Source organism: Enoplosus armatus, chromosome 17 (assembly GCF_043641665.1).
Source record: "Enoplosus armatus isolate fEnoArm2 chromosome 17, fEnoArm2.hap1, whole genome shotgun sequence".
In the NCBI taxonomy this organism is placed as follows: domain Eukaryota; kingdom Metazoa; phylum Chordata; class Actinopteri; order Centrarchiformes; family Enoplosidae; genus Enoplosus; species Enoplosus armatus.
This window is the reverse complement of record NC_092196.1, coordinates 17,340,636-17,347,797: the sequence shown is the minus strand read 5'-3', so window position 1 is coordinate 17,347,797 and position 7,162 is coordinate 17,340,636. Positions and strand designations below refer to the sequence as shown.

Genomic DNA, 7,162 nt, shown 5'->3' with positions numbered 1-7,162 from the left:
CTATTTCAGCCTCTTTTCTTATCTATGTCGTCTGAGCGGACCAATCACTATCACCAAATTTCACAGATCATGTGCTGAGAAACCAGAGGGTATAAATCCTCTTTAAATTCATATCATGTCGCTCAAAGTCCACAGCTTCAGTTAAATATGTTTTTCAATAATGTACAGCTATCACAATTTTGCCATTTTTTTCTCCATAAATGTGAAGTTGATAAGCAGTGAAATGCATTTTTTGGACGTGTCATCTTGGTAATAACCCTGAATAATTTCCTTTTGATGTGAGTAGTTTTATGGAGCACTCTCTTCAGTCATACAGATTTTTATAGACAACTGAGACGATGATTTTGATGCTGCTGTCAACGACGATGATAATGATTATCCAAAGCCCTAACAGAAAAAAAATCATTAACCTGTGGGAAACCACAGTTATGTTGGCCTTGTGAGCACACACACACACACACACACACACACACACACACACACACACAGCTATAATATAAGTACTAAGCAGCTATTCACATATTAATGTGAGTGTTGAATGTTTGACAGTTCAGTTCTGGGTACCTCTTGTGTTCAAACTCTAACTTGTGATTAATACACACTAAATCGCAACGTAAGTCACTGTTTTATCTGTGTGTGTTTGTTTATGCCACAGTCGAGGTCGTCTTTGTAGACTCAGCCAGCACAGGGGTAGAGATGATTTATCGCTTTCACTTTTTGCTGACATAAAGTGGAACAACAGACTGTTACTGTCACTGCTTGAAGTGAACACAAGGGGGTATAGCTCAGTGGTAGAGCATTTGACTGCAGATCAAGAGGTCCCCAGTTCAACTCTCGGTGCCCCCTTTTGAAGAAAAATATAGCTAAATGTACAATTTATGAATACTTTGACTTGGTGGCAACCCCAACATAAAGTCTCTTTCTAGCTTGAACTCATCAAAGCATCACCTTGTTCATGCAGAGTTTTCAGCAGCAGATGCTTGATGCAGTTCCACCTCGGCCAAACCAGCTCTCTCATGCTGATGGCCACTCAGCGTGTCCCAAATCCATACTGCAGACTGATTCTAAGCAGGTTCTTAGTATGTGTAGTAGTGTTCACACTGGAAAAATGAGAAAATTAAGTATACTCAAACAAGACATTATGCATACTAGATTTTTGAGTGTGCAATGTACAGAGGGAATGGAGAGGGCAGCTCACAGATGGGAAAAAAATAAAATAAATTGTGGGTGGTGAAAAAACTTTTGGAGACAAAAGAAAGTATTAAATCATAAGAATGACATTCTGCTTTTTTGTTAAGTTCAACTGGCAGCGGCATTATAAAGTTGCACTTTGATGGTTGTTTGACATTGCAAATATTGCATAACTTCCTGTTCGTATAAATTGTTTTAGTATGTTGATTTTTTTGTATACTGAATGATAAGACAATATACTATGACACTCAGTATGTAGTATATACTGTATGGAATTAGTATGGATGGATTTGAGACACCGCTACTGAAATCTTTTGATGTCTGAGTAACACAGAAGAACGAGTGCTAAGCATAAGAGCATAAGCATAATAGTACAACCTCAGTTCAGCCGTGCCATTATCATATGGTACAGCGTATATTATTGCTAATTAACCATAGCTAACATGCTACCATTCATGATTAGCTGTTAAGACAAGACTGTTAATATTAGATGTCTATCAGCTGTGGTTGGTGTACGCATGGGATGATCTGCTGACTGTCACTGTAATATGAACTCTGTATCTTTCGTCAAACGCAGCTAAGACCAATCAGATCTCATTGAAATATTCATACCAGTAGAGATGACAAAGTATGAAAAACAAATTATGATGCTGGTTAGTTTGCGTAGGCTGGCGGCCACTGAAAGTTTCCCAGATTACAGTTATAAATAGGTGTGGATAGGAGTGATACTTATTTGGATGCAGTCTGAGTGCTTGGATCATAATATGAGTAAATCTGGTATGTTATCCTCCCTGTTGATAATGTGGATATGACGTTACCTCCAGTGTGTAAATCTGGTCTTAAATCCATGCTGCTCATCATGTATAGGATTACATGAAACAGCATTGAAATGAGGCGTACATGTATAGTGATACATGCAGTTTTACGCCATGAGGATCATGTCATTTTATGTTGTCAAGAAACCAGAGACTTTCATTTCTCATACTTGTAAATCTTCTGCCTGAAATTATTGTTGTTATGTTCTGAGCGCATATTGGCAGCCTTCAAAACATATGTATATATCAGCACGTCATTAAACAGACTGCTCATAGATGGATTGGGGAGATTGGGGTTGTTTAACTCCCATAATCCTTCAGCCTGTCTGCATAAACCAAACTAATTTGGCTCATTTGACAGTGTCCATGTGAACATCAAAGCACTTTTAAGAAGAGGTTTTTAGTGACAGATTCGTCAGACATCTTCTTGTCATTTTTTTTCACAACTCCACTCAAGCCATTACCGGAATTTTCTCTATTTCCGGGTTATAGACAGACTGGTTGCTATTAATGTGCATTAAGCCTGAGGCAGCAGTGTCATCAAGAAATGGGGATTTCAAAGAAAAGATAGAAAAGCAACTTCCTGATGCTAGACTTTCCGAGTACTGACTTAACTTCCTCCCCTGCTATCAAGTTAACGTAACCCACAGTGTTGTTTCCCACCCCAACATCCCATTTCAACAAGGTGTTCAGTTCAAGTACAAACAAATCTTTACCATCTTTACAGTCAGCTCAAAGTGAACTGATGTACGTACTGAAGTGCATTTGAAAGATGATACGACTGCTTAGGAAAAAGTGAACCAACTACATAGTCAGTGACAATGAATCTTTGAACTTGAATGAAATCATTTGAATCAGCAAAGTGATTTGTGATTTCTATCTCTAGTTTCAACAGGAGGTAGGCTACATCACGTCACGAGTCACATCTCTTACCAGTTCTAATATTTAGTTACAGTTACTGAACCTCTAGACGCTGTCTGCATATTTCATATACAGAGTCACGGGAGTAGCTGTTACTGTAAACTACGTGTGTGGTGTAAACATTAAAGTAGCAACAGACATAAAATGACAGTGTTACATAGACAACGAGTTGGGTGAAGTCTCCTTTGTAGCTGTAGATTTAAGTCTCAGAGGCAGTTCAGGATAAACTGTGAGAAGACAACAAATCAGCTTACAACTTTTGTTATTGGGTATATCCTAACCCCAGAACCAGTGTTGAGCTTTATACATGTTCATGAACAACTCTATATCTAAATTCAGTAGTGGAAGAAGTAATAGTAGTCAATTGCTACAATTAAAAGTCCTGCATTCGTAATTCTACTTGAATTAAAACGTTTTCAGGGGCTCTCCAGTTAGTTTTGTTGTGGGGCCAATTTACAACTTACAGCTTATTTAGTTAGTTAGATTTGCATAACTCCAACCTGAGCAGTTCTAATCAACATAACTGAAAACACCTGTGATGCATCATATTTAATAAGTGTCTAAATTCAAATTCAATATTCATTCAAAGTTACCAAGAACTGTTTCAGGATATAATGCTTGTGTTGTTTATGAGCCAGAGAAAGACACATATCATTTCAGCCCGCTGCCCAGCATGGAGGAAGCAATCCAGGGAGCAAGAAACTTTCTTGGTGTTTGGTTCGGTTGAGCAGCTTCCATTGGAGTGAATGTTTGGATACCATTTAGCCTCACTGGTGTAACTTCTTGGCCAAACATTTGACAGCAGTTCGGGAGGTCTTCTGCTTTGGCAGCCTCTGCTGTCTCCCTTGTTTACACAGCGATAGTGTGGATGCTTTTGTTTCAGTGCATCCAAAACCAAAAAGTGTGAGCCGACACAGCAGAGGGTCATATACTGGGCCGATACAAAAAAAACTTACATGGATCTGAATGAGGGGGTACAGCTCAGTGGGCCCCAGTTCAACTCTGCATGGCCCCTGTGATCCCATATGTCAAGTCAAGTCAGTTTTATTTAGAATAAAGATTAAAGTCATGCCTTCTTCTGTTTAATTGCAGGAGTATCTGCTCAAACTGTTTCCTCAGTACGAAACCACTTCAGTGAATCAATAGTGGGTTAAACAGCATGTTTCCGATCGTTTTATTTAGTACTCTGTAACCGCAGCCGCTGATTAGTGCTTCAGCCAGAGAGGAGGAATTTATTAGTGCAATTACCTGCAGTGTAATGTGTGGTGTCTGGCTGGAACGGAAACCTGTAGACTTTCAGAAGTCACTTGTACACAGTTTGACACCTGTGGCTGAGATGTTACGTAATGTTCTGTGTTACATGCCAGTGGTTCTCAATCCTGATGTCAGATTCCTGCTAGTCTCATTTGAGCCATTCCAGCCTCTAAATAGCGGATGATAGAAAATCATCAGCAACGATTTTAGGCTGCAAAAAGCATAAATGATCAACACAATGTGCATGGACTAATAACATTTCTACAGGGGGCACCCAGATTTGAACTGGGGACCTCTTGATCTGCAGTCAAATGCTCTACCACTGAGCTATACCCCCGAGCTATACCCCCTTCAGCTTTCAATAACAAGGAGGTCCCTTTGTTTTGTTTAGTCCATTCCATGGCCCCTTCGACATAGAGAGGACAGAATATGAATGGACACGTGTTCATCTTGGCTTAATATGTAGGTTGAATCGATGGATAGATGGATATAGGGTCTTAAGATAGCATGTCATAAACAATGCACACTATTAATAGCATTGCACACTAATGACTAACTATTATGCAGATAATGGAAATCCTCCTGCTGAGTGTTAGTGCACACCAGAGGAAAACAGCAAACAATTCTGTCTTATCTGTTCACTCGTGCCTTTAGTAATAAGTCCAATAAATTCATTTTTGGTCATGTTATTTTGATCAAGCTCACATATAGGAAGACATCTGATAAAGATATTTTCTAAAATGCAGCACATTTTTACAATTTTATCCTTGTACTTCCTTCTTGAGAAATATTAGATTTGATTAATTGACCAATGGCAAGACAACGAAAAAGAGCATCACTTGTAGGCTTTGAGTTCACTGTGAGGTTCATGTATCTCCATCTCATGTACACCAGTGTTTAAAGACTTTGTTTCACCCTTAACTGCAAGGAAAGTCCTTGGGAGTAATAAATCCTTGTTGAGTTTTGTCTATAATTAGTATGGAGCAAATTAATTAACACGGGGTGAATGGAGGCATCTACAAGCACATGATCATTATCAAACACAAACATGACTGCTAAGACAGTCGGAGGCTCATGAGTGAACCCACAGATCTGTGACTGAGAGAGAAGATTCCTCCTTGACTCAGTAACTATGTCTGTTTTGTTATCACTCTGAATTGAGGGTCTGTGGGTGAAATTAAGCATTTGATAGAGCTAAAGTGAGAGAGGCTAATCTGTATGAGGAGTATAGCTCAGTGGTATAGCGTTTGACTGCAGGTCAACAGGTTCCCAGTTCAACTCTGGCTGCCCCTTCTGTTTATAACTCTTAAAAACAGGACACTGTGCACATGTGACCTAGCTTTGGAGCAAACAATAGGCTTTAAACCATGCAAGCTTGGAGCTTTAAACCTTGTATGTTGTATCCTGATCATGTTGGTGCGTTTTCATTTGATCTCTGCTTCACTTTTTTCATATAACTATGACTTATAGGTTCAATTTGTTGCCCAAAGACTCTGTAAAATAAGATTATAAGAGCCCCATATCCCACCACCGTACAATAAATTTACATTATCTTATATTGTTACTGTCTTGCTCATGCAGTTATAGCTCAGTGTTGGATAAATCCCTTTTTAAACACGTGTACCCCCTCTGTTGATAATACACATTATATACAATCACAGCTGTGACTCCATATGTGGAGTGGTACCCACGTTTGTATTCATCTACTCTAAAACGTGTTGCTTTAATCTGGAGTCAGTCTATTCATTGTTGAGCACACTGAGCATGTTTTATTTACAGTTACACAACTTTATATATACAGTTCATCACGTAGAGACAAGCTGAGAGAAACAGTTCAAAGTGTTGATGTGCAGCTTTCGCATAGTACGCAATTATGTCTGTAGACCATAAAAACATCTTTTAATTTGAAAAGTTTGAACTTAAATAATAATAAAATCACTCAACATGAAAATAGACTGTATTATAGTTTGTGGTTCTCCCATTTCAATCTTGAACTGTACAATGTACAATTGTAATATTTTGAGTGAATATCACTAATTATTTGTACATTTTTATAGATGCCTGTGTCATTTTTCTTGTGTTTTGGTGGAAACTTTATACTTTGTTATATCAACAAAATAATAAGTCAGACTAAAAAGATTGATACTTTGCATGTGGGATAAGGACAGTTTAAAAGGTGCTAAACAAAGGAACAAATTAATTCATAGAAATCAGCAAAACAATTACTAAAATGAATCTGAATTCATTTAAATTAATAGTAGCTATTGATAAAAAAAAAAAAACCCTTAGGACCTTCATTGCACAGTATGCACTATGTCTGAAGGGCAACAGCTCAGTGGTCAGGAGATATAATGATGGAAATCTGGTAAACCAGTGACAATATTTTTTTAACTTTCAGAAGTCAAACAAGTATCATAACTGTTTGTTGTGGTGAATGTTGAATACCATCTACAACTGGAGCACAACAAAGCAACCCTAACAAATGTGCCGCAAGATACGTTTGTTGTTAAGTAGCGCTATTAAATTGTGAGCTGGACCAAGGGGGTGTTGCTCAGTGACAGAGCCTATGACTGCAGATCAAGAGGTCTCCAGTTCAACTCTGGATGCCCCCTCATCTGCAGAGGTGGTTATTTTCTAGCATACTATTCTTGCCTTTGCACGGACAGAATTTATTGATAAAACTTTGTAATAAATTGTTTTTTTCTTGCTGAGAATTAGTTTGTGCATTCAATTTATCTTACTAACCTTTTCTTTTGAACCCCATACAATTCATCGCAGTACAAAACAGATGTGTTTTTTGAGTTGGCGAAGCTGTGGACTCACGTTATTGAAAGACTTGTTTATCTCCATCACATGTACAGCAGCGGGACGGAGCCACACTTCATTTCATACTTTGCCATAAAAAGGCTTGAACTCATCAGCCTTTAGATTCTCATCTCTAATTAGCAGGGAGGAGACGAGTTAACCTGAGGTGAACGGAT

General features: G+C 38.4%; 2 non-coding genes across 2 annotated transcripts; one reads left to right on the top strand and one right to left on the bottom strand.

The window, feature by feature from the left end:
• Positions 1-774: 774 nt before the first annotated feature.
• Positions 775-846, top strand: trnac-gca (transfer RNA cysteine (anticodon GCA)). The gene has a single exon. It is a non-coding gene; the product is annotated as a tRNA-Cys (tRNA).
• A 3,600-nt stretch (positions 847-4,446) lies between these two features.
• Positions 4,447-4,518, bottom strand: trnac-gca (transfer RNA cysteine (anticodon GCA)). The gene has a single exon. It is a non-coding gene; the product is annotated as a tRNA-Cys (tRNA).
• Between the last annotated feature and the right edge of the window lie 2,644 nt (positions 4,519-7,162).